Source organism: Halichoerus grypus, chromosome 5 (genome assembly GCF_964656455.1).
Source record: "Halichoerus grypus chromosome 5, mHalGry1.hap1.1, whole genome shotgun sequence".
Classification (NCBI taxonomy): domain Eukaryota; kingdom Metazoa; phylum Chordata; class Mammalia; order Carnivora; family Phocidae; genus Halichoerus; species Halichoerus grypus.
Genome location: NC_135716.1, coordinates 71,726,490 through 71,754,231, shown reverse-complemented (window position 1 = coordinate 71,754,231; position 27,742 = coordinate 71,726,490). Strand labels below are relative to the sequence as shown.

Below are 27,742 nucleotides of genomic sequence, written 5' to 3'. Positions count from 1 at the left end.
ATAGGAAGACCTTCTAAGAACAGCATGATTAAGATACTTACTAAGAGTTTAGGAACCCAGCCAATCCAAAATTCAGAAGATTATTATGGTTGATGATTATGAGAAAATTACGCTAGTATTTAAGTTTTCTATTTACTACTTTGCATAAAACTCCCAACTCGAAGCTAAATAGAAAGTAGAGACTGTCACAGGAAGCTGTGAATATTGATAAATGCCATAATTATATATCAACATTTTTGTAGCCTATGTTGATTGTGTATCCATGCTTCTGTTCTAGCAGCAACACCAAAATGGCACCATATGCTGATTTTGTTTTTTCCCAAATGGTTTCAACGTACTATGACTTAGTCTTCCTGTATATTTTCTGGCAGAGTTTGGACAAAGAATTTGGATTGGGTGGAATAGTGAGCTGGGGAGTAGAGACATTCTCTTTGTCACGCCATTCTGTCTTTTTCTAACCTTTCTCCCTCTGTTCCTCTACCTCATCCCTCTTTTATGACAAACTAGCTGGCAATTTGCAATTGCTGGTGTTCTAAAAGGATATCTACTTAGAAGTCTTGACTGCTGGTGGTGAAACTAGCAGAAAATTTAAAGTATGTGAAATTTGTGAGTAAGTAAAATGAGTTAGTCATTGAAGTACTGCTCAAAAGATTGATTTTTACCGAATCGGGGAATGGAAGAATAATATAGAAGAGGCAATAAAGAATACATTTGACTGGTTTGTGTGATTACACAATGAACCAGGAAAGTTATTGTAGTAAGCGCATGTAAGATGTGAATGATGAAATGCATGAGTGAAAACATTGAAAATGAGAGATTTGGTGACAGAATAAGTGAGGGAGGAATGAGTGGGTGAATGAGTTAAAATTCACTTCTAAAGCAAAAGCACTCTGACATTTTATTAAAAGTTCCTGATAATTTACAGGTGATTTCTTCAGATGTCAGAAATACTGTTGCTCATCCTTCAGATTAACACCATGTGACTGAAAAATAGAATGCCTACACAAAATTCTGAATATATTTTTACCAAATATTTAGAAGCCATAGCATACACTTGAAAAAAGTTCAGGGGGAGAAATGCACATTGAACCCTTAGACTCATGTCTGTATACCCACTTTAAGCTGTTTTAAATAGAGGAAAATGGTTATTATGTATCAGTACCATCTGTGGCTCAGAGACCTAATATTCCCTCACTTGTCCTTTTCTCCTTGTTCTCTCCTGCTTATTACATATTTTTGCTCATTTGCATCTCCACCATATAATGGTAGAAAGGAAGAGTAAAGTTTAAATTAGTTCATTTTTCTGGCTACTAATGAACTGGTTTAATATTTGATTAGGATGAGATTTGAATGAAATCAGCAATTTCAGTTATTCATGCCACTTCTGATTTTTGATTCCGGGGAAAATGAGAATTAGTGAGCTTGCACAAAATGGATTATATTTCTATTAAGTGAATAGCTTAATGTTCTAAGTTCACCTTGCTACCAATAGTTTAAAAATGCTCCATATATTTGGTACATAATTCCATACCCTGAGAATACAGAAGGTGTATATACAAATTTTTTTAAAGATTTATTTGTTTATTTGAGAGAGAGAGAGAAAGGGCAGGAGGGGCAGAGGGAGAGAGAATCCCAAGCAGACTCCACGCTGAGCAGGGAGCCTGAAGCGGGACTCGACCCCAAAACCCTGAGATCATGACCTGAGCCAAAACCAAGAGTCAGACGTTCAACCAACGGCGCCACCCAGGTGCCCCAGAAGATGTATATATTAACTTAATATTCCATATACCATGAAAGCAAATTCTGGCAGCTTAATCCTTCCAAAAGTTTTGAAAATCTGGAAGTAAATAAAAGTTCTGAGCCAAATAATAACAAGAGTTCATGTATTTATTTTGTAAAAGCAGACACAACATCTCAGTCCTCAAGCATAGATCAGTTTTAGAGCTGGAAAGGACCTGAACAGTTTCAAGCTACTCTGCGTAATTAACTTGTTATACACAATATTTGGCAATCTGGGTTTCTCAGGAAATTTTCTATTGTGTTCAGTGTCAAGAACAGACTAGGGGGGCGCCTGGGTGACTCAGTCGTTAAGCGTCTGCCTTCAGCTCAGGTCATGATCCCCAGTGTCCTGGGATCGAGCCCCGCATCGGGCTCCCTGCTCAGTGGGAAGCCTGCTTCTCCCTCTCCCACTCCCCCTGCTTGTGTTCCCTCTCTCGCTGTCTCTCTCTGTCAAATAAATAAATAAAATCTTTAAAAAAAAAAAAAAAGAACAGATTAGGAAAATCAATTCATTCATTCAGTTCCATTGAACAACAGCATCCATGTGCCCTCCATGGTCTCGGCATTGGGGGGAGGGGGGTGGGGGGAGTATTCCGTCATCAGCTCCAGTTCCTGGGTGCCAAGGATACCAGTTTCTCCTTCATCTGTGTTCTTTATAGTGGAGTTTCTGGCTCCCGCTAAAATCGAGGCTGACTCCCTTTTCTTGTTTGTCCTTCAGCTTCTTGAGAACTGTTGTAAGTAGTTTCCTGTATTCAATTCCCTGTTTCCTGCCTGGATCCTGACTGATGAGTGGGGGTGTTTGTGCAGGAGGAGGGGAGAATAGGACAACTTTAGCTATTGACAGGTGGTAGATGAGTATTCGGGGTGTAGGAGATAGCCAGATGCAGTCAGGTACAGCATTTGGGTTGGTTGGTTTGTTTGTTTTTAATCTCTCCATTGCAGTCTATTATTTGCATACAGACTATAAAATGCAATGCAATATAACATTCCAGCAATGACAAATGGCTATAAAAGTTTCTAAATGGCAGCTTCTACTTTTTAACCTCATCTTGTCCCAGAACAACAATCAATTCACAGACCACTGCTGATCTACAGACAGCACGCTGAGCAGCACTAGTCCAGTAACGAGTTAGGACAAGGAAAAAAAAGAAAAAAGAAAAAAAACCCTCTGAAGATTAGAAAATGAGGTGGAAATTAAAGATCAAAATTCTGGAGTCCCTGGCAAATCAGCGGTAGTCGGGGACATGGAATTGGAAGACAACTCATAGGAAGAATGTATGGATAAAAATAGAAACAGGCTGGGGCAGAACATTAATGAGCACTGTAATGTGGCAGATAGTCTGAGAGAAACAAGAAGTGAAGATGAGGAAGAGCGATGCCAGAGGAGGAAAGAGAAGCATGAGCTCCACAGCATGCCATTCAGGTCCACTGAGGCATTAAAGAGGCATTTTGTTCAGTGTGCTCTACTGATTAAGGCAGAATGCAATTCATGTTTGCATACACCAAAGTCAAAGGTTGAAATCCTAACCTCCCCAGGTGCGAGCAGTAGGCATGGCGTTTGGAGGTGATTAGGTCATGGGAGTAGTGCCCTCATAAAAGAGACCCCAGAGAGTCCTGCTCCCTTCCCTTACTGCCATGTGGCCATCGATGATCCAGAAGTGGGCTCTCACCAGACACTGAATCCCTTGGCATCTTGATCTCTGACTTCCCAATCTGCAGAACTATGAGGAATGAACTTCTATTATTTATAAGCCCCAGGGTCTACAGTATTTTTGTTATAGCAGTTCAAATGGACTAAGACACAGGAACATAAATGTATTACATGTTTTAGAAAGAACTCCATCAAAACAGTGGGAGCAATTTACTTGAAAAATTCAATCACAGAGAACACTGGCTTTCTTCGTTGGTAATACAAATAGGTGAAGCATCAGTGCGAACAGAACTTTCTGCAATGAGGATGGAAATGTTTTTTGTCTGTGCTGTCCAATGGGGTAGCCATCAGCGCCACGTGGCTATTGGACACTTGAAAAGTGCCTAGTGTGACTGAGACACTGAAGTCTTCATCCAATTCAATTTTAATTCACATAAATTTAAATAGCTGCATGTGGCCAGGCACTCTCTTATTAACTAGACGATTTGTATGATTCAGAGGCAAGTTTGGTTTAGAGTAAAAAATATATAGGCTTTGAGGTCACATGGACCAGCCTTGAAATCCTTCAATTCTTAACTCTGTGACCTTGGCTATATCACTGACCTTCCCTGGGCCTGAGCTTCTTGTTCATAAAATGGGGCTTATAATATTTATGCTTAGAGCTATTGCTACAATTAAAAATGAGGCATGTCGATTGCGTAGCACAGACCAAATATTCAATCAAGGGTACCCTTAGTAGTATGAAATGATGCAGGTCAGTATTCGTGAACATAATTCAATTGTTTCAATTTCTCTGATCATCAGCACGGACATGTAATAAACTGTGAAATATGCAAGAAGAGATAACCCTGGGGGCGATTGCCTCTGGTGGAGTCCCTCTTCCTGCAAGTAACTGACAAGGCTTTTCTAGTTAACATTCTCTTATCTCTGTCTTGCTGGGAGCTGTTCTTTCTCAGTGTGATTGCTTCTGGCAAACCCACCCTGCTCCTCCCAAGGAGCGTTCTTCACTGCTTTTTCTATAACCTCGGAAGAACTATAGGCTTTTCAGGGAAAAAGACAAATGGAGCTTGTTCAATCAATAACTTTAATTTTACATACAATTCTAAGTCAATGGAGTCTGATCACATGGTCTCTCAAGTTTTCTTTTGTGGAATGAAGAGCACACATTCAGAGACATTTACCTTAAACTTTGCTGATCATTACAATTGCTTGGGAGAACTTCTAAAAAAATATACATGCCTATCCCTCCTCCCACTAACCTGGAGACTTGGCGCTGTTAGAAGCCCTCCAGGTGATTCTGTTTCATGGTTGGAAAATTGCTGGTGTACACCATTTTTCTGGGGTGGGCTCTGGACAGACGGGAGCCCAGGTTAAATGAGAGATTTCTGTACCACTCTAGGGCAAGGACATGGCACAGACATTACACGCAGCCAGCACAAGGACGTGGAGGACCTCTGAATATTGGGCTGAAATTTTCCCTTGGGGAATCAGAGCCAATCACTTGAACACGTGTCAGAGCTGGACCTGGATTCCAGAATTAATTTCTCTTTACTTTTTCTCTGAAGCTACTCTGTCATGTTTCTGGAGATGGCTTACCTACTTGTATCTTTTGTGGGGCTCAACTCTGTTTATGATATATTCGAATAGCTCATGGGCTTTCGTGCATGAAATATCACTAGTTATTGACATGACCAGGTACATACCCATCTGAAGAAAAACTAGTGAAAACTCTTTTACCTTTATTTTTTTAAAAGATTTATTTATTTTAGAGAGAGAGAGAGCTTGAGTGCGAGAGGGGGAGGGCCAGAGGAAGAGGGAGAGAGAATCCTCGAGCGGACTCCCTGATGAGTGTGGAGCCAGATCCCAGGCCTCTGAGATCAAGACCTGAGCTGAAATCAAGAGTTGGCCCCTTAACTGACTGAGCCACCCAGGCGCCCCCTCTTAGAAATCACTCTTGCAATCAGAGGCTCAGAGCAATGTCTTCATGTCTGTCTGACCCACTCCCTTGCCACCCAAAAGTGACCTGTGAGTAATGGTGAAGCAACATACCAATTAGTGTATGGATGCTTGTTAGGGTACTAGCCAAATATTGTTACATACTTTGGAGACAATTTCTGTGGAACAAAAGAATTCCAAGCATAGGCCAAAGGCCCACTTCTCCTGAACAATATGCAACACAATAAAATTCCAGAACAACAAACCAATTTCAACCGTCCCTGAAAGTCTGTAGCAGGCCCTAAAATTTTCAGTCCAGAAAAGAGGAAAGTACTGGGGATTATGAAGGCATGTTTTATTGGAGTAATTGGCAAGACAAAAAATTTACTGGGGTGATATGGTTTAGACATATTATTGTTTTCTCTCTCTGTGTTTTCTAACCACATCTTTTATTAATTTTTGGTTTTAAGGGGGGCAACATGAAAATATTAAACCTACACTGGGCAATAGTAATACCCTAAATGAGATCCTTAGTCCTATTAAAAGTTAAGGCTTCCTTATTTTATTATGAAGTAATTTAGGTGATAGAGAAACTAGGACTCATTGATTACATCCCTGATTTTCTCAGAGCCTGGATCCCATGGGGATCTTCTATGGCTTCATGAGTATTTTGGAAAGAAACCTAGAAAGAAAGAAAACTAGAAAGACAATCTATTGGTGCATTTCCTTAGAAATCCAGGGGTTTTTACTGGTTTCAGAGGTGGCTGCCTGGAGGGGCTCATTGATGCCATCAGGACTCTTCCTGTCTATTGCTCAGTTGGCTTTCTTCTGGTATGGCCTTACTCTCTAATAGGCGACGTCCAGCTGCTTCAGACTTACATGGCATGGTCTCAGCTCAGAAAAAGGACCCCCATTCTCCCAGATTAGATCATGTGTATCTCCCCTCCTCCCTCTGTGCCTAGGGGATGAGATGCACTCTTCACTGGCAGAAGTCACAGGCCCCTGCAATGACAGGGAAGGTCTGTCACATGGTGTGAGGAAGCAATACCTAAATGGAAGAGGTTGGGACAAAGAAGTTAGTTTTTTTAAGAGCTTACTTTGGGGTGAGAAAAGTTACTTCTGATTTGCTATGCTAATGATGAAAAATAACTTCATTCTACCGTTATACGACTTTTGGATTTAATGGAGACCACAACAAAATGTATGATCATCACATGGAATGTGTTAGTAGTGAAGGAAATTTCCATTCAAAACCCAGTATCATGTCACTTTCTTAAAATGGTTCTCTTATAAATAGCCAAAAATTTATTGTGGAAGTCTGAGTTTTATTTATTTGATAATCTCAGAAATTGAATGAAACAAGTCACACAATTCAAATATAGATGATCTTTCTGAGGAAATGGGCTGAATGCAATTTTATTTCAAATGTACGAAAGGTATAAAGAAATCTCTGTTAAATATTTTAGAGAAATAATTATGTTGTGAGTTTGTATCTCATTCAATCCTTTTGATAAATATGGATTTCATCCACTAGAGTTCCCAATAGTAAAAACTAAAGTAGAATGTGCTTAGTATTCCTAAAATAACAAAACCCTCGAAAAACCAAGTAATTAAGTGAATCTAAAGAAAAACATTACCAAACTACACATGACATGAATCATGATGTACCCCGAAACATTTAGTTAATTGGGAAACAGCAGCAGGCCCATACTCTAGGGGCTGTACATCGTGCTTGAGATTTTTTCTATATTCTTTACTGCTTTCTCCAAACATTTTTTGGAGTCTTAAAAAGGCCTTCAGAAATTAAGTCTACAAATGCTAAGCAGGCTCCACTGAGTATGTGGAAGCGAGTCCATAGAAAATGTCAGACACGGAGATCATCTGGATGGGTTGACTACCAGGTGGGGCTATCATCACATTCACAAACCAGACTCTAGGTCCCCAGTGCGCTGTGGTCTGATCTGGGGCTGCCCAGCAGTTGAGAGCCTGTGGATTCTTCCCACCGGGGCGGGAGCGGCGGTGTGTGTGTGGAAGGGGTTTGAAGGTGGGAGTGGGGGCGGGCATGTGGGAGTGGTTTGGAGGTGGGAGTGCGGGGTGGGCCTATGGGAGGGGCTTAGAGGTGGGACCGGGGTGGGAATGGGGGAGGGGATAGAGCTGAGGGAGGCGGTGGCGCTGGAAGTGGGGGTGCGAGCGGGGGCGGGGACAGGGAGGGGGTGGGAAGGGGGCGGGACGGAGGCGGGGCGGGGCGCTCTGTAGGGGCGTGCACACTCCACAGGGACACGCGCTCTGGGCCACAGCAACTCGCTCCAAGTTCCCTCCCTCGCGCTCCGCGAAGCCCGCCTGAGCCCTCCCACTCGGTGCAGACAGAACCATCGCGGCCGCCGCCAGCCGGGCCCTCCACGGCCTTGCGTCCCGAGCCCCCTTGGCTAACCGGGTCAGCTCTTTATCCGTGGCCCCGCGGAGGCGGCGCGAGGACTCGGCTGCCCCTGCGGCCCGCGCTCGGCCCTCCGGCGGCGCCGGCGGCCCGGACCCCCTTCCTGGCGGGCCCGACCTTCCTCCCTGCGGTCCCCAGGAGCTTGGCCCCCGGCTGGGGCCGCACCGCTCGGGGCCGGGGAGCGCGGCCGAGGTAAGGCTGGGCCGGGGGCCGGGGCGGGGGTCGGGCGGGTGGCCGCGCGGCGCTCCGACTGCGGACAATGCCCGAGCCGCGCGCGGCCGGAGCGGAACCGGGTCCGCCTCTGAGCCTCCGCGCCCGGCTTGGGTGTCCATCTAGGCCGGCCCGGGAGCCGCACTGGCCGGGACGGACCCCCAGACCGGCTGTGTGGGCCGCGAGAGGAGGCGCTCGGCTGCGCGTCTGGGATGGGCGGGGAGGCCGGGCAGGGGCGCTGCGGAGCCGGGCGGGCTTGCGGGGCGCGAGCGGCGGGCTCCGAAAGCGCGCCTGCCCCTTGCTGCTGGAGGAGTGGGTAGGCGAGTGACCCGGACTCCGCTCGACCCCTTCTCCTCGCGTGGTCTCCAACCTGGGGGCCTAAATCCCTGTGGGTATCACTATCTTCTAATCGCCGGCTGGGAATTCTTGCAAGAGATGCAGATTCAGAGGCTCTGAAAGTTTGTTTTTGGTTACCCCTTCCACCTCCACCCATGGTCTCGGTCCTCTTCACTTTCTTTGAAAGCACACAGATTTGAAATAGAATGAAATTATCCTTGGCTACCTCGTGCCCCCGTCACCCAGCGGAGCTCGTAACTTGGCAGCAAAGCGCGTGCAGGCTGTGGGAAGCCGCCGGTGCCTGCTGCCCAGCCTGGTGCCCTCTGATTGTTGTTGGGAGCGGGAGCTGCGTGGTGGAAATGGCAGTGACAGTTCGCCCTCCGCGCAGGCTGGTGGGGAGGGTAGCAGAGAGAACTTTGCTGTGTGCTTCAGTTACTCGGGGAAAGTGGAAAGAAAACACCTGGTGCCCGGCTTTTTAACCCTTTCAAGTTGTTATTTGGATTTACTGAGCCACAACAATGAACAGGCTTTCTTTGCTGCCTAAGATACAGGCAAACTCTGGGTTTTTCCTCACGGCCATATCCTGTGCAAAATCTGGCACACATCTGTGACAACACTGCATGGCTGGCATTGTGAGAACTACAAACTGGTTTGTTTTTAAGAAGGGGAATGGGATAGTAGAATACGCATTGTTGCAGTATAGATAATAGGACTTTTATTTTCCTCATTCCCCTGCTGGTGTTGAAGACCTTTATGTAGCATCTTCTCCCCAGTTTACACGTGGAGTCATTCCATGGAAAATACCTGTACTAACCTGTACTTATTTTGTGACATCACAACCCCTGGTCATTCAGATCATTAAGCATAATTATTTTAACATAAGGGTGAGGTAAATGATAAGCCAGACTTCTTTGTCCTTAACATCCCATTGATTTATCCTATGGTATTTATGGTGCTACTATAGATTTTAAAACAGTAAAGTCACTCATTGAACAGGGAGGTGCCCATGCTTTGTGAACCTGATAATCTGTTAAGTGCTTTGAGCAGCGCCTGGAACACAGTGCTAGGTAAGTGTCACCTAGTTTTATTTTTAATTTTTTTTTTTTTTATCAGTCCATATGTTTTTCTGTTTGGAAAACAGTTGTTTTGTTTTTCAGTTTGGAGCACTTTTAAGTCATGGTCTATTTTAAGTCTGTGGTTTAATTTTAGATCCGAATTGAGGTTGGGTTGTTGTTTTGCTTATGACTGACAGTCTGTTCTGTGTATTATGCACAATATATAGCAGATCTGTAAGGGCAAGAACACAGTCCTGAGCCGTCATATCCAGGTACATTTCATAATAAGAAGACTTAATTATCCTTAAGGGCCTAAGTGTCTCAGGAGAAGCCTAGACATTAGGGGAAACATGGGCTCTGCACCCCATTCTGAACCCCCTCGTTCTCTGGGTTGACAATAATACTTCTGATTCCTACTTGAAATTCCATTGTGGTGGCACAACAGTGAGGTAACTTTCATTGGGGCAAAAGGTAATGATATATAAACATGCGCATTGTATTAAAAAAAATAATAAACATGCGCGTTGTATATCCATCAGCCAGATCCTATAATTCTTACTTGGGCTTTCAAATCTTTAGAGCAGCCTAATTAGCTACCATAAGAAAAATGAAAACTACTTACTTGCCATGTGTCTGTAACCAAATGATTGTGTTTGCTACCTAGATATCTTGCTAGATTGTCAGGGGTTTGCTTTCATTTTGAGGTCCCCCCCACTGCCTTTTAACTTTGAAATGGTATCTCTTTCACTCCTCAGCAGTTTACTTAGCTCATCAAAGGCATGGCTAACTCTTGGGGCCCTGCCGTACCAAAGCTGCTGTACGCACAGTCTGACAGTAGGTGGTGCTGTGCGTAATTCTGGCGGACAAGGCGCATTTGTGGTCAGGTAGAATTGGAAGAGTTAATTTAGTAATCCCATTGCTTGCCCTTGCCCCCAAAATATACTCTCACCATACAGATACGGTCTAAACAATCTTTTTAGGAATAAACTTTTTAAAAAGTCTCTCCTTTGTATTTCCACATAGAAATAGATTTTTCAATCTATTTACTTGGCCAGATTTTTCTTTCTGAAAACCTGAGTATTCCAGGTGTTATGACAAACATCGCTTTGTAAAAATCTAATTTAATCAACTGTACTCTTTCCTCTTATTTGTCCATAATAGGTTAAGATTGATCCTTCTGAGCCTAAGGGATCTCCAACTAACCTGGACTTGTTTTCAGTACTTAACTTGTAAGAGAGAGAAACAAATGATAAGAAACCCAGTTGCATCATGACTTTAAGAAAACAGCTTCTCATTTATTCTAATTTTTGCCGTTTTTCTGGGTCCCAGTATGATGCAATGAGCATTGATATTCAGGATGAAGACTCTGAAGCTCTGCAAAGCCATGACTCATCCAAGAAAAAGATATTCATTCTATTTAGTACAGCACCAAGGGTAGGGAGTGAATAAGAAGTCTCAGAACAAGGGCTTTCTGGACTGTAATTCGAGTTATCTCTGTGGGCTGGCTCGGGGACTGGCCTCGTCCTGGGCAGTTGACAGTGGATTCTCTTTATTCCAACACAGGATAGTGGTTGTTATCTTCTTTCTTCGGGTGACATGAAGTGACTGGCTGAGTCACATAGCTACTAAGTAGCAAAGCTGCGATTTTTAACTGGGGGCCTGTGTGCCTCTGGAACCCATGGATCTTTCCACCACCCCATGTGGAATAGCCTCTGTTTTGCACATTCAGGAGGTGCTCATGACGTTCTTTTGGGGTTTGATACCAACATATCCCTTTTTCATAACTCAGTGACACGCTTTGAATTTCCTGGGTAGCGTTGGGAGTCCCAAACAGGAGAAATGAAGTTAATTTTAATATTCAGAGATAACCTCCTGATATTTCACAATACTTATTAAAGATTGCTTATTTTAGAAGGACTAAGGAGAAGACTGGCAGGTTTAACTTCTTTCAACTATGTAAAGGCCAGTGCAAGTGGGTTAGATTATGAAGCCGTGTTGGGTCTGTTTTTGGCTTTCTTGCGTAGGTGGTCTGGTGAGAGTCCTAGCCTCCCCTTTACCACCACTGACTTTCCTTCCCTTGGTTAAAGGAGCTTTATTCACTTCCATCACTTAACTACATCAGATAATTAAGTACATTACGATGATTAATGGAACACTGGATCAAACTCCTTTCAGTGTATTCCTTTTTTTACTTTTACACTTTAGGCAGAGCTTAGTTTAAATTTTAATGGTCATTTTTGTATTGAAAGCATTCTAGAAGTACAAAAAAGTAGTATTGGAGAATTGTTCAGAAGAGAACACAAATTTTGCCCAAAATGTTTTACCAAAGAAGCTAAAGGTAGCATTGGTTCTGAAGTTTGAAAGGATAAGTTAACTGGATCATTCGCATGGAAGATTTTAGAGAAAGTAGTAAGAAATACGGTTTTTCATTGTTTGTGGATGTCATCACCCGTACAATTAACTATAGATAATGAAGGTATGGGCAAGGCTTCAAAATGTTTGCAGAATACATTTGCCTCCTGTTTTTAAGCCTGGGTTTATTTCTAGATTATCTCTTGTGATACAAAATTAATGACCTTAAATCATGCATATTCCTATTATGACACGTTAGGTTTCCTCCTTCCTGTGAAAAGGGACTGCATGTGATGTTTATGTTTTTAACATTTTGAGTCTCCTAAGGAGAGTCACATGAGAACACAGCATTCAAAGACATAAGACTGGGTTTGTTTTTGTTTTTTTTTTAAACTTTAGTAGTTAGTAGAAGAAACAATTTACTTCCTCTTTCCAGTATGTTTGGTGATAAAAATAGTGAACATGTGGATGATTAAACAATTTTAAACTGGAACTAGCGCAAAAGCTGGGATTTTAAAACTGTAAACACTTTAGAGGGAAGTTCAAAGGTGAATAGTAAGCAAAAGGAAACAATATGTCATTTGGCAGGCAGGTTTCTAGAAGAATTATAAGAATTCTGTGGTATGTTTTATACATCAGAGCAAGATCAATGGATTTTGAAATTGTCCAGTTCCAGAGAAAGCTTTTAAAGATACAATTTAGAAGCATATGGGAAATTTTTGAGTGGTTATGTTGTAAGGCAAAGCATTTGCTCCTCAAAAGCCGCACTGGAAGTTTGTGTCTTTTCTTTCTTTCTTTTTTCTTTTTTGTCTTTTTCAGGAGGAATCACAGATAGGCTTCAAAATAATCATTGCCAGCATTTTTTTTTTTTTTGTCTCATTGGCTGGAACTTAATGAAAAGAAAGTAACCATTAGAAAGAATGTAGTTTAGTAATTTCTTCTATTATGGTTATTACGTTAAATGGATATTTATAGAGGATTCACTGTGTGCCTAGGTACTGGGGATAAGCAGTGCCCAAGAAGGTTCTTGCTCCTTTGAAGCTTTATGGTATCAAATGGAGGAAAAAGGTAATAAACAGATAAATGAAAAGCTAGTTTTTTTTTAAGACTTATTTATTTGTTTTAAAGAGAGAGAGCGCTCGTGTGCACGTGGGTACACTCGAGTTGGGGGGCAAGGGAGAAGGAGGGAGAGAATCCTCAAGCAGACTCCCTGCTGAGCTCAGAGCCTGACACTGACACGGGGCCAGTCCCACGATCCGGAGATCATGACCTGAGCTGAAATCAAGAGACAGATACTTAACCAACTGAGCCACCCACGTGCCCCATGAAAATCTAGTTTCAAGCAGCAGTAAGTGCAGTCAGGAATGAGGGTGGTGTTCCCAGATGGGCGGGGTGGCCTGGGAGGGCTCCGTGGAGGATGTTTGAGCTGAGACTTAAGTGGAAAAAAAAAAAAAAAAAAAAAGAGGCAATCTCTGCAAGGTCTCTGGGCAGAGAGGGCAGCTTATGCAAAGGTCCTGAGGCAGGCAGAACCTGCCTTTGTGAAGACCAGGAGACAACATGAGAGTGACCAGGTCAGCAAGGCCTTGTAGGCCATGGGGGCGGGGGGAAGGAGGAATTTCTGTTCATTCTAAAGTAGTGGGAACTGCTAGAGGGTGTGACACAAGGAGGGCCAGGCTCTAGGGTGCAGGTTTGGCAGCTCACACGGCCTGCCCTGTGGAGGATGGAGTGCCAGAAAAGAGGGGAAATGGGGAGACAAAAAGCTGTCATGGTGACCAGCCAGTTGGACTTAAAGGAAAGAAAGGAAATGGGGGGAACCTGATGTTTGCACAATTTTGAATTTCTCTTAACCTAACCCCCTAGTGATCTTAAGATGCATGATTATCATACGTAACACCAAGAAAGAAAACAGACTGCCAGTTAAGCTTCGACATACCGCTCATTGTGATATGAATCCTGATTTCAGGTATTAAAATGGGAAAATAGATGTGTCTTAGAATCGGTGAAATACGGTATATTCTGGAGTTCAAGCTGGAAGGGCTTGCCGATTTGTATTTTATTTCTATTTGTGTATCAGTGATCCAAGTTGGATCCTGTTATTTGGAAGGACCTGGGGGTCATATGTAGTGAAATCCCCTCCCTCAGGATTGGAAGCTGGTGTAGACAATTGCATCCGGTGTCAGTAGTCTTTCTGATACTTCCAATATGTGTAGAGAAGGCATTCACAGATTCTTTTGTCCTCACATGCACTACAGACTGCTGGTGTCAGAGATCAAGGAAACTGGGACGGCCCAGATTTGTCAGATTCAAGGGGAGTCACGGACACTGTGTACACATTCAGAATGGGTGGCAGAGCCCTGGGGAATTACTAGCTTTATTTCTGTGACACCAGGAGCAGGGCGAAGTGAGGCCAGGGTGAGGGCTCGGTCAGGGCCATGAGGATTCCAGGCCAAACACTTAGTTGTAGGACAGCCCATTACCTAGAGACTGAGAGAAAGTTTTCTAGGTGAGTCTGTCTGGGGGCAAAGATTGGCTCTGTGTGAACGTGAGGGCGTTACCGGAGGCTTCTGGAGCCTCAGTTTCCTGATCTGTAAAACGGGGATAACCTACTTCATGTCATATTGCTGGGAGGGTTCAGTAAGGTGGTGCTTGCAAAATGCAGAGCACTCCACCGAGGCTAGTTGTGCTTACGTCTGTGTCTCGGATTTCAAGGGCCGTTCCATCTGTCTTGTATGTCCTCACCATACAGGTCACAAGGTGAAAGTCACTTTTTCAGAGACTCACCCTGACCCCGGGAGCTAAGCTAGCCCCTTCTCCAGCCACCCTCTTTCCTGTCATCCTGCTTTATTTTCTTCACAGGCGCCGCGTCTATCTAGAACCGTGTAATTTTTACATGGTGAAAGTACCTTCTCCAGGTTGAAAGGGATGCTGTCATGGCGGCTGCCGAATCCACAGTGCCTAGAACCGTGCCAGGCCCCTTGCAGGGCCTCCTGAGTACTTACCTGCTGGGGTCCGAGGGTGACCTGCTGGTTATGAGGCCTTTGCCTCCCTGCAAGCTTGAAGGCACAGCAGAAAGGCCAGAAGGCAAGCAGAACTCTGCTCTCACCTTTGCATTTGAGATGACTGGCTTTCCAGTGAGGTGGCTATCCCTGAGGTCCAGCGGGCAGGTTTCAAGCAGTCCTTGGTTGAGTGTTTTGGGGACAGAGAGTCAGAGGAGAACGAGAGTTAATATTCAGAAACAAGGATTTCTTGGGGTAGGGCATGCTTGTTGGTTCGCCCTGGTCTTTCCGAGAGCATCCTCAAGCCAAACGTCACCCAAGGCCTCCCTGGTATGTGAGATGCCAGCTCTCAGGCACCTAGTCCTTCTATCAAAACCACAAGAGGAAACAAGGTAGAGAAATGTACCCACTATAAAAAGCAACCAATGCTTGTCAGATTGCCCTGGCCGTTCCAGAAGCCGGCCCTGAAATTGGGGCCGTAGCCAGCCGCCTGATAGACCTGCGCGGTCAGCAGTCTGGACTGCGGGCTCTCGCCCCTGCGTCTGAGCCAGATCTTGTTACTTACGATGCCACATCTCATTATAATGACTCTGGTCAGGGCATTTGGATGCTCTTTGTATTTCACAAAAGGAAATCATACCCATTTTAGAAATAAGAATATTTATGTATTCTTTTCCAGGCTTTTAAAGCTTTCACGGTGCTCGCTTGTTGACTGCGGTCTTTGGGTGAAGTTTAGCGAATAAAATCTAAGGACCTCTTCTCTCTTCTTTTTTTAATTTCTTTCTTTCTTTTTCTTTCTTTCTTTCTTTCTTCTTCTTTTTTTTTTTTTTTTGGTAAGGACTTATTTTCAAATCCTTGTGCAGACACACTCCACAATCATAGGTGTATGCTTGTATTTATTCACCTACACGTGCAACCTATTTGTCATCTTTCTTTCCCTGGCTACCATAGGGCTATCACTTCACAGTTGGTCAGAAACAGAAACAGAACTCAGAAGTGTTGAGAAATACCAGTGAATCCTGACAGCACTTCCGTGTCTTGACTCCGTTGTTAGAACAAGGTGAAATGGAAGGCTCATTGTACTCCTGACTATGAGTTAGGGATTTAAAAAATCCTTTTAATCTATCCCTGGCCTGTGCTCATTCAAATGATCGTTAATTGGAATGTTGTGATTTTTAAGAATCAGATGTTGTTCTTCCCAAGACATTTTGTTCTTGTTTAGTGACCATGAGAGAAGATGAGGACTCTTTGTGTTGGTTCTGAATGTGACTGGTCATGGATGTTCTTCGTAGCTTCTGCAGGCTTTGTTCTAACCTGCAGTACAAATCGGGTGTGTAACCACATATAAACCTTTTTATAATGTTTTGGTCAAAGTGGCCACCATCTTTGAGGGGATAGACTGGCTCAGTTATTTCATTTAATGAAGATTTTCTTTTTTCTAGTTCCTATTAGGGAATTTATATTTATAGTTCTTGTAGGGGGAGGGGATTCCAATCATATAAATCTACATATTGTGGAAAGTTGAAATAAGGTTCTATCTGTATTGTTTGGAAATTGGTTTTAAGTGAATTTTCCACAGAAGTGATGGGAGTCCCACGCATATCATGTAGTTATGCACATGCGAGTGTGTGTGTGTGTGTGTGTGTGTGTGTGTGTAGAGGTCCAGTTTTCAATACCAACTTTTGCGGTGGCCACATTTCCCAGTTAGAAGTGGCTCTGCCTTTTCCCCAGTGTCACACATTCCAACTCATATGGCCTATTTTGCTTATCTGATTTCTCCTCCAGGTATTTTTTTTCCTCTCAGAATTCACCAGCACAGGCCCGAACTGCTTTAGTTGTTAATCCCCATTGCTATTTCCACATGCCTTTTCTAGAGTAATTTCAGTGTGAGGCATTCAGCTGTTGAAAAGCTCTGTCTGCCCTTCGGACCTTTCCCAAAAGGTGTTTAGATACTGTGAGTTAATGATAAAGAGACTGTATCGCCAAGACCTTTTAATTCCGGATACTAAGACATAATCAAACATTTTGTGTCTGAAATACTTAAATATCCTCATTTTAATTTGGATTTTTTTATTTGACCAGGTAGTATTTATTAGTCACAGATATCTCATGTTAGGGTTCTCCAGAGAAACAGAACCAATAGATTTCTGTTTCTGTCTCTATCTCCATGTCTTTTTAAAGGAGATTTGTTATAAGGAAGAAGTGGCTCATGAGGTTATGGAGGCTGGGAAGTCCCAGATCTGTCATCTGCAGGCTGGAGACCTAGGATAGCCCATGGTGTAAGTTCCAGAGTGAGGGGAGGGGAAGACGGGTGTCTCAGCTCACGGAATCAGGCAGAGATCAGATCGTCCCTTCTACCTTTTTGTTGTATTCAGCCTTCGACAAACTAGATGAGGCCCACCCGCATTGTGGGGGAGGGCGATCTGCTTTACTCAGTCTATCCATTCAAGTGTCCGTCTCATCCAGAAACATCCCTGCAGACACACACTTGTTTAACCAAGTATCTGGGCACCTTGTGTCCCATTCAAGTTGATGCGTAGACTTCTCTAGTCCTAATGCCATGTCACTGCTATAGTAGGAGAATGGGAGTGATCTCTGAACTTGTCCATCTGAAGTGTCTTGTTGCCCCTGTTGAAACTGTCAGTGTGCCTTGTGAATGGGGTCCCGTGCATCTGGGTGTGCAGGGTGGAGGGTGCAGTATCAATGAAGCAAAGATTCATCTCTTCATTTTCGGAGAAAAATAAAGATGTGTCACTTTTTCTTTTTTTCTGTCACTTTTCAGACCCTCATCCCCTCTTGGAACAGAAAGTTATATAAAAGGAATATGATGTCAGCAGGTATTTTTTTCCTTTGCATTTTGATAAGTGAAGAAACAAAACTCCTATAAGAAGCTTCCTTCTACCAATAAGAGGATAAATTCCTCAAACCTAAAATAGCAAACAGACTGGCAAGCAAGACAACTTTTGTCTGTGCTCATAGATTTTTAATCGATTTGTTGATGCTTTGTGGTCTAATGAAGTGACATTGTAGGAATCACGAAAAGCATTTGCAAAGGGGTGAATTCTAACCCCTGCAGCTGAGCTAACACTGACATCGGGAATGCGCCCCATGAAGGGGAGAGGCCTTCAGATTGATGGGTCTTGCCAGCTGATGTGCAGCATCTTGATATTGAAGTCAGGACCTTGGTCCCCTTTGACATCCTTTCTGTATTTCCCTCTCTCTCAGTCCCGGCCCATCTTCTCCTTTCTGACTGATAACCCCACCCTGAACCTTCTTCCCTTTCTTGCCTCCACTGTATTGTCTACAAAATTAGCTGAGGTATTGGTCTGTCACACTGCTTGCCTGCTCCAAGCCTGGACCACATGCTCAAAACAAAGTCTTATTAACATGCCATTCCAGTTCTTCCCAGTGTGGTTTCCGTGTCCTTCTGGCCCCTTCCCTTGGGCGTCTCCCTGCGTTGCACCTGCTGTTCATTCTGTCCGGAGTGCCCGTTCACCTCCACTCTGCTTCATGGAATCCTGGTCACCCTAAAACGCATCTGTCATGCCTCCTCCCTAATTGTTTTCCTGGACCGTATATGGTCTGAATAAAAATTAGAGCAGGAGAGGGGGCGCCCCAGTGGCTCAGTCACTTGAGCATCTGACTCTTGATTTCGGCTCGGGTCTTGATCTCGGGGTCGTGGGATCAAGCCCCGTGCTCAGCATGGAGGCTGCTTGTCCCTCTCCCTCTGCTCCTCCCTGTGTGTGCTCTCTGTCTCTCCCTCTCTCTCTTTCTCTCAAATAAATAAATAAATGAAATCTTAAAAAAAAAAAAAAGAGCAGAAGACACAATCATGTCTTTTATGATGTTTAAATAACTTGAATGCGAGGGCGTAAAAGTATATCTCTGCCTTAGGCCTACTGTACGACTTGACAGAGGGCATAAATCATATTCAAACCAGCAGCTTCTTGTGAATATCTGCCTCAGTCTTAAAGCCACTCTGCTACATGAGAAATTTGCATCTCAAGATTGAGGTGAATGATCTCTCAGATGCTGAAGGAGTTTGCAGCTGGGATCAAGGCACCACTATTGATAATATCCTAAGAGATCGTGGAGAAGCTGAGAGGTGCCAGAATCAAGTCAGATGCCCTGGTTTTTCAGAAAGTGACAAGATCCTAGACCTGCCCTGTCCAGTATGGGGGCCTCTGGCCACACGTGGCTACTGAGCCCTGCCTGTGTGGCAAGCATGAATTGAGATATCCTGTCGGTGTAAACTACCAGCCTTTGCAGATTTAGCTTGAAAACAGAATGTAATGTAACTCATTAATATTTTGGGGATATTTTGGATTGATTGGTTTGGATAAAATATATTGTCAAAAATGATGTCATCTTTTTCTTTTTAATTTTTAATATACCTACAAGAGGATTGGAAATCACGTATGGTTCACCTTTGTGGCTTGCGTTATGTTTCCATGGGAGGATGCTGTTCTAGACTCTACAATTCAATTATTTTACTCCTTATCCTTGGCAGCATTCTAAAACATAGTGTTAAGCAGATGGTTGTGTACTTGTAGAAAAGGAAGTAGTAATAACTAAAAGCAAGAATAGTTTCACTAAGAACAAATCATGCCAAGCTAACCTCGTTTTTTTTTTTCATCAGGTTACTAGCCTAGAAGATCAGAATGCCTCTGTAGATTTCTGTTTGGATTTCTGTAAAACATTTGGAACATCTCCTCCGATAAGCTCAAGAACAACTGAGAGTACACAGAGTTGTGGTCCATTGTGTGGCTGTGTCTGTAGCTCGTTGAACTCGGTTCTTAGAATATCTTGTATTGCTTGTTGTGTCAGGAACAGGCTAGGGATGCTCTCGGGATTCCCATAGAGCTTGTTCCATTTTAGTCACATGAGGGAACATCAATTAAGGTCATTTGTGAAGAGGTCAAGTTTGACCAGGTTTCGGGGGTCCATAAGAAGGTATACCACATCAACCGTGTTCTGCCGAGTGGTCTAGAGTTCATTCATTGCGTACGTTTATTTAGTTTGTATTTGCTCAGGCACTACGTTGGGTGCTGAGAATGAAGAGTAATAATATATTGTCCCTAACTCCAAAATTTCATCTAGTGGGAATAGCCTCCAGTGAAACCACAGACTGTGTGGTAGCACATTGGTGCGTGGGCTGACCAGCAATGCAGAGAATATCAGCCCAGCTCTGCTGCCACAAAGAATGGCTTAGTATTAATTGGTCTCAAACTAAAATCATTATCTTTAATGGTTCATATCTAACAACTTAATACATAGCAAATTAATTTATGAGAGGGTTTTTTCCTAATTGGTTTTATTCATATTTTTCCAGCTTTATTGACATATAATTGACAAATAAAAATCATTTATGTTTAAGATATACAGTGGGGTGTCTCGGTTTATATATGCATTGTGAAATAGTGACCCCAGTTAAACTAATTAACACATCCACTGTCTCACAAAGTTACCGTGTGTGCGTGTGTATGGTGAGAACATTGAAGATCTATGCTTTTAGCAAGTTTTTTTTAAAGATTTTATTTGTTTATTTGAGAGAGAAAGAATGAGACAGAGAGAGAACATGAGAGGGGGGAAGGTCAGAGGGAGAAGCAGACTCCCCGCTGAGCAGGGAGCCATGCGGGACTCGATCCCAGACTCCAGGATCATGACCCGAGCCAAAGGCAATCGCTTACCCAACTGAGCCACTCAGGCGCCCCCATACTCTTAGCAAATTTTAATAGGGTATTATTAACTGTAGTTATCATGTTGTACATGAGGTCTCCAGACCTTATTCATCTTATAACTGAAAGTTTGCTCTCTCGTCTTTTTTTTAAAGTTCTCTCTCTTTTAAGTTTGTTATCTTTGACCAACATCTCCCCTTTTCTCCTATCCCATACCTCCTGGCAACCACCATTCTACTCTCTGCTTCTGTGAATTTGACTTATTTAGATTCTACAGGTAAGTAGGTGAGATTTTTTTTCTGTGGCTATGGTAGAAAGCTTGGTAATACCTACTTTGAAACATTTCCAGAACAAAATCACTTTGACAGTATACTTTTGGGGACTTACTTGACCCATGTACTGGAGTGGGTCCTTCAAACTGTTATTTCTCAAAGAACATTCTGGCTTTGCCCACTAGGTACCTATACGGCTGCATCCATACAGAAGTGGATAATTCTGCATTCTGGTCAGGCTTTTGAAACTTCTGTTGGGAATTATGAATCTACTGAGCTCTTAACAATCTAAGAGGCTTATTTATTGTAGATAATTCTTTCAAGATTCTACATAGCCCATCCACTGCTTTGATTTTGTCAACTTTGATCTTCCAAAGAGGTGGCTCTAGGTGGTAACATTTAGGTGGGAAGGGGTTATCTTAGACCCTTCTAGAATCGTCTTCCTGACTGAGTAGCCCTCTCAGCTGCTCTCCGCTTTGAAGGAGATTCCAGAGGCAGCCACACAACATCTCCTTCTGTATTTTGGTGGAGATGTCAGTAAGTACCTCTTGCATTGTTACCACCCAGTGTGCTTTACACACTTAAAAATGTGTCAGAAACATGCAAGGCAAATAATTTGATTATAAATAATAAACTTGAAGCAAAATCAAAGCTCAACTGTAGCAACTTAGTAGGAAATTATAATTAGTTTCTTCTCTACCTTGAACTGTTTCTGTGTTTAATTTTCTCTAGGTCTGCTTTCCTCTGATTTTATTTTATTTTTTTTTCTTCAAGGTATCTCACATCTTTTTGTGAAAGAAGCAGGGTTTAAAGTAAAACTAGAGGCTTTCTTAATGTAATTTTTGGTCTGTAGGTTGGTTGTATAAACTCTTTATATTTGGAAGGTATGAGTTTTATATTTGACCTTGTTGAAACTTTCATACTAAATATTTAAATCAGTGGCGGTCAGCTTTTTAATTATTTACTTTTTGTAGATGTGAAAAATATTTAGAGGTCACTTTTTTTTTCCATCCCAAATCACAAGTTCTGTTGAGTCCTCTGGCAGAAAAATTCTTATAGCTTAATGACCTCTTGTGTAGAAAATCTCAAAGGGAGATCTGGTGATGTTTCTGGGCCACAAACAGTGCATTCTCTGGGAGGACTTGGTGGTGGCCGTGTGAGGCAGGCATACCTTTCGGTTCCCGTGCCTGAGGGGGGCTGCTGGAGGTCACCCGAGGTTACCCCATTTCTTTCTCAGAACAACACTGCAGTGTTGATATTACCGTGGTCCCACCTTACTGACAGGGACATGGGTGCCAGGAGGTGACATGGAATCTTCAGGTCTCTGGGGAGGGGAAGAGCTGGTGTAGCCCATGGACTCAGTGAGCCAGAGGGGCATGCAACCTCAGCTGTGGGCAGAAAGAGGCGGTCCCACTGCCCTCCCCACCCCGGTCATCCCTGGTGGTGCGTCTCATTTCCCTGAAGTGGTGGGGTGGAGTGAACATTCCCACATTTGTCTTCTCTGGCTGGTGCCTCCCTCCCTGGAGCTGCTCCCAGAGAGTTCCTGCATTTCACTGTCCCCTGGATGTCCCTTCTGCCAACCCTACTTTCCAAACCCCAGCCCTGAGAGGGATCATTGATGACCCTCTGATGGGTTTTCCTAGAGCATCTCCCCATCCTAAGAGGCTGTTTTGGAATTAGATAGTGTGCTTTCTCTGGAACTGAGAGACTATCTGGGCTTTACTTAACAAAGATTTCTCTCAGTACTGCAAATGAAGGCAAATACCTGATGTTCCAGAATCTTTACCTGCATATATCAAAGACGGAATATAACAGCAAGAAATGCCAAGGCCAGTGCAAGAGTATGAGGGGTGAGGGTTTGGGATATGCCTAGTGGCTGTCCTCAGTCACACACTAGGGGCTCATGTGGAGGTGGACTACTATCCTGTCCAAGACAGCTGCCCCAGCATGGCATATGTCTGGGCTCAGTAAATACTACTTGACAATATTGGAAAGGTCTTTGTGGGGTGGAGGGACTAGTGAATTGTATGCTTTGCAGATTACCCAACCAAGACCCATGAGGGAAAGTGATATGAAGGCAGGTTTCAACTTAATGAAGGTCAGAGGTGACCCAGACCAGATTGGGCTGCCATATAAAATGGACCCTCTATTGTTGGGACAGGGAAGGGGTTGTCCAGAGGGGGCTGGACAGTTGGCTTTCAGTCCCCTATGCTGAGACTGAGATTGTTTTTATCCTGACACATACCAGCTTCACCACAACTCACATGGTTGTCGCCATTTCTAGAGGGATCTTTTTGACTTCTCATTTTGGGTTCATTTCATCATGCCTTAGAAGCTGAGTCGGCTCCACGGTAGACTTAACAGATCAGGGTACTCTCTCCGGGGCACAGTGTTGGAAAATAAGGTCATGTCTCTCTTTAACACCGAAATAAACTGATAAATGCTCGTAAGCAGAGTAGGAGAGGAGCGAGGTGGCTGGCCTTCAGTTTTGGGGCATTTGTTACTGTGCTGGAAATGAGAATGGGACACGTGCCTCCCGGGAAGGGGGATTTTCTGTGCATCCAGATCCTGGCCTCCACATGTGCAGAGAGTTATGCTTTTGCCTTCCATTCTCTCTGGCTTGGCAAACGCCCAAGCAAAACGGGAACTCTCGGGGCTGACTTGGCGAAACAGATACAGGTCTTCCTCGAAAGGCCCTTCAAGATTGCCTACTCCAGTGGCCCACACCGTCAACCGGATAAGAACATCTGGGATTCTGCAGTGCCCCGGGGGCCCTTCCCCGAGTAGGAATTTGGGGGCACTGGAGGTTACCTGTGACAGTGCTGCACAGGTGGCTTTGGGAGCCCCTGAGCTGGGTCAGTGGTTCACAACTCCAGCATAGCAAAGTCACCACCTGGAGGGTTAAACGCAAATTGCCAATCTGTTCCCAGAGTTTCTGATTATGAGTCCAGGGAGGACCTGAGAATTTGCATTTCTAACAGGTTACCTTTGATGTGGAACTGCTGATCTGGGTGAAGTCCTCATTTTAGGGATGCCTGGTGCTACAATGAGAGCCCCCAGGCACAGTAAACTTGGCAGGAGCCTGGGCAGGAGGGAAGGAGAGGGAGGGTATTTGAAGGTGGATGCCTTGTAGGAAAATGCTGGGGAGGGCAGAAAGGGTTACAGACATTCTCCCAGGGAAGATCTGCCTTGTGTCATAGGCTTTAACTTCTCATCAAGAATCTGAAACAAGGGCGCCTGGGTGGCTCAGATGGTTAAGCGTCTGCCTTCGGCTCAGGTCATGATCCCAGGGTCCTGGGATCGAGTCCCGCATCGGGCTCCCTGCTCGGTGGGGAGCCTGCTTCTCCCTCTGCCTCTCTCTCTCTCTGTCTCTTATGAATAAATAAAAATGAAATCTTAAAAAAAAAAAAAGAATCCGAAACAAAGTCCATAATTTTTAATAGAACACTTCTGCTTAATAAGCCACGTGTATATATGTTTTTCCCTAACCATTTTGCATTTGTCTTTATAGTCTGTGTGGACATTCATGTTTAAAGTATCAGTTGAGTTATGATTTGCTTTTTGGGGTACCATTTATTAAACATTTGTAGACATTTGGAAGCAAGACTATGATGAAACTTTTATTTTATTTTATATTTTTTATTTTTTTTAAAGATTTTATTTATTTATTTGACAGAGAGAGACACAGCGAGAGAGGGAACACAAGCAGGGGGAGTGGGAGAGGGAGAAGCAGGCCTCCTGCGGAGCAGGGAGCCCGATGTGGGGCTCGATCCCAGGACCCTGAGATCATGACCTGAGCTGAAGGCAGACGCTTAACGACTGAGCCACCCAGGCGCCCGAAACTTTTATTTTAAAATAAAATTTTAATGGAAATCTGTTTTTGGAGCATGTTCAGCTTTCATAAAATATTTTAAATGTAGTCATTCTAAGATGTTTTTGTTCACATCACAACTTTGGGCCATGAAAATGTACTTACTTCCTTAGGTTTAAAAAATGTTTTTATGAAATGATATCCTTTTTTTCTTGGGAGTTTTTGGGTTTTTAGCTAATGAGTTTGATGCTCTTTGAGACAGCTGGGCTCTTTTTTTTGTTTTGGAGTACATAAAATTTATACTTTTGGAACAATTTTTCTTATTTCGACAAAAATTAATGTAGATATTATTAAAAAGTAAATTTGGAGGAATAAATATAGCAAAGGTGATTTCTAAATTTAGTCTTAGGTCCTTAAGTAAAAATGCCTTCGGTGAACTGAAACATGGTTTTAAAAAGTTACAAGGGTTTAAAGTAACATCTAATGAAATGTGTATTCTATAATTAAAATAAGCCCTATTTGGAAACAAACTTAACTCAAAGAATATTGAGCTATTTCTTACTATATCGTTCAACTCATTCTATTTTTACGGTTTAATTATATAGTTGACCCATTTAATCTGAATACCTCACAAAGCAGAATCTAGGGTATCTTTTAAGCAATTTTAGAATCTGAGAAATCTGATGTCTCTTTGGTGAGGGTGGCCAGAGGGAACTAGAGCATGTGTTCTCTATGGCTCTTTGATGATTTTTTTTTATCTATGGAATAGACACTTTTAGATAAATTATACTGAGCAAAAAGGAAGCTAGGAGTTGAAGTAAAATCTATATTATCTCTTGTTACATAAGAAGCGACCCCAAAACTTAGTGGCTCAAAAAATGTGAAGTGTCCCATCCTGACGTCCCTGTGGGAATTCGGGGTGTCTCTGGAGGCTGCAGTCAGGGTGTTGCTGGGGCTGTGGTCACCTGGAGGCTGGACGGGGCCTGGAGCAGCTGCTTCCGAGGGGGCTCAGCTAGGTGGCTGGTGAGTTGAGGCTGGCTCTTGGTTGGGGGTGGAGCTCAGTTCCTTCCCACCTGGGGCCTTTCCGACTGTTGTTTGAACTGTTTCGGTTATAGGTCCAATGTTTGGCCAGGGAAGCACCAGAGAATGATTTTTTACAATGCCCAAGACTGGCTCCTTACCCAACTCCACATATTCCCCAGATTTTTCCTGAGGTGCGGCTTTGCACGGAAGTTCTCCAGGCAAACACCTGCAGTGTTCTTTGCCTCAAGGAGCCCAGAAGAGATGGTGGGGTGATCAGAATGTGCTAGCCTAAAAGGGAGGGGAGGGAATAATAGGCCAGGGAAGTTTTCCTAAGGAAGGTGAGATCCGAGCTGAGTCACATCTATCTACCTAAGGAAAGGTAGGTGTTAGCCAGGTGAAGGGATGGGCTGGGGTTGGGGTGGGGGGCTGGGGGAGAAATTAAAGAGGGAGATTCCAGCCCGATGGGACAGACCCGGTCAAGAGACTGAGGCATTACAAACAATGAATCATGGAACACTACATCAAAAACTAATGATGTAATGTATGGTGATTAACATAGCATAATAAAATAAAATTAAAAAAATAAAAAATACATAAAGGAGGAAAATAAATTAACGTAGATTTAGTTATTATTCCTGGGCATATGACCACAGAGTTATAATTAAACATTCTTGTAAACAAGTCTTTTAAAATTAGTTTAAAAATAATTGATTAAAATAAAATAAAGAATTTTACATTAAAAAAAAAAAAGACTGAGGCATGATACAGCTCGGCTGGTCTGGGATGCTCCGAGCAATTTCGTTTTGCAGCGTTAAGGTGACATATTTGAGTGCGGGAGATTCCAGGAATAGAGAAACCTAGTGTGGCAGGTTGTGGCATTTGGACTTCAGCCTGTAAGTCTGTGCTTCTGAACCATGCAGCTCGAACACATGGTCACCTTGCCCGCCAGGCATATTTTCTCTTTCATTCTTTGAACAAAGAATTTGAGCACCTATTAGGTTTGAGGCATTATACTACTTCCCTTACTCCTGAAAGGTGGAGATGTCTCCATTTTGTAGATGAGAGACTAGTTGAGGGGGATTCATTCATTGACTTGCTAAGGTCATGTGGCTAGTGATGCGGGGCTGAGCGTCTATTTGCACCTGTGTGAAAACCTGAAGGTTTTTTGTAAGAATGACCAGAGACACATAGTTAAAATAAAGATTTCAGGGCCTCACCTTAGACTTGTTTATTTCTAGGAGAGGAGCCCCAGGTGATGCCTGCTGTTGGTGCAGTCCGGAACCTAGCTTTTTGCTTTAGGCTTGAACTTCGTACAGTGTGGGTTGGGAAATTGGAGGAGAGGGGATGCAGTCTCTTTGTATAGGTTTGAGGGGCATGAAGACCAAGAGATGCTATCTCTCTAAGTGAAATTCTAGCAGACATTACAGCAATATTTTCTGCTTGGAAATTTCCAAAGTCTCTAAAAAATAAATTGTGAAGGAAGATACCCATCTGCTTCAGTATCTTGGGAAGCAGCACACCATTTGATTTTTGATAATTGATTTTATTGATATTTGGTATTTGGTTTGATTTACTATTTCCCTGGAATTAGTAGCTGAAAGGTGCTAATGTGGTATTTAATACTTATACTGGAACCAAAAGCTGAGAAATATGTGAATATAAGAGCCTACACCAGTATTTATGTCCTGCGGTTTCCTAGGACTTAAAGAAAACCAAAAAGAGTGGAATTCCTAAAAATCATTCAAAAAGGGCACTTTGCTGTTCAGGATTCCTCTGTACTTTACAATGTACTGTTCTAAGCAGTTCACATGTTTTGGATCATTTTATTCTCAAACCCAAAAAAGCTTAGGCTTCTGTTTCCATTTCACAGGGCTATAGAATAGGAAGTTTATTTAGAAAAGAACATATAGGGGCGCCTGGGTGGCTCAGTCGGTTAAGCGTCTGCTTTTGGCTCAGGTCATGATCTCGGGGTCCTGAGATCGAGGCCCGCGTTGCCTTCCTTGCTTAGCGGGGAGTCTGCTCTTCCTCTCCCTCTGCCCCCCCCGACCTCCTGCTCTCTCTCTCTCAAATAAATAAAATCCTTAAAAAAAAAAAAAAAAGAAAGAAAAGGACATATACACTAGTTAATTATGTTTTTAAATGCTCAAATAAATGTATTAAAATGTTATATATCCTTATCAATTTTTTTTGTCTACTTGTTCTCCCAGTTA

The 27,742-nt window shown here is 43.2% G+C and overlaps 1 protein-coding gene across 1 annotated transcript in view; it reads left to right on the top strand.

The window, feature by feature from the left end:
* The first annotated feature begins 7,641 nt into the window (after positions 1-7,641).
* Positions 7,642-27,742, top strand: part of FAM110B (family with sequence similarity 110 member B) — a 149,752-nt gene continuing 129,651 nt past the window's right edge. The window contains exon 1 of the mRNA XM_036088297.2: positions 7,642-7,991. The gene's annotated coding sequence lies outside the window, so the exon portion shown is untranslated. The remainder of the gene's footprint in view (positions 7,992-27,742) is intronic.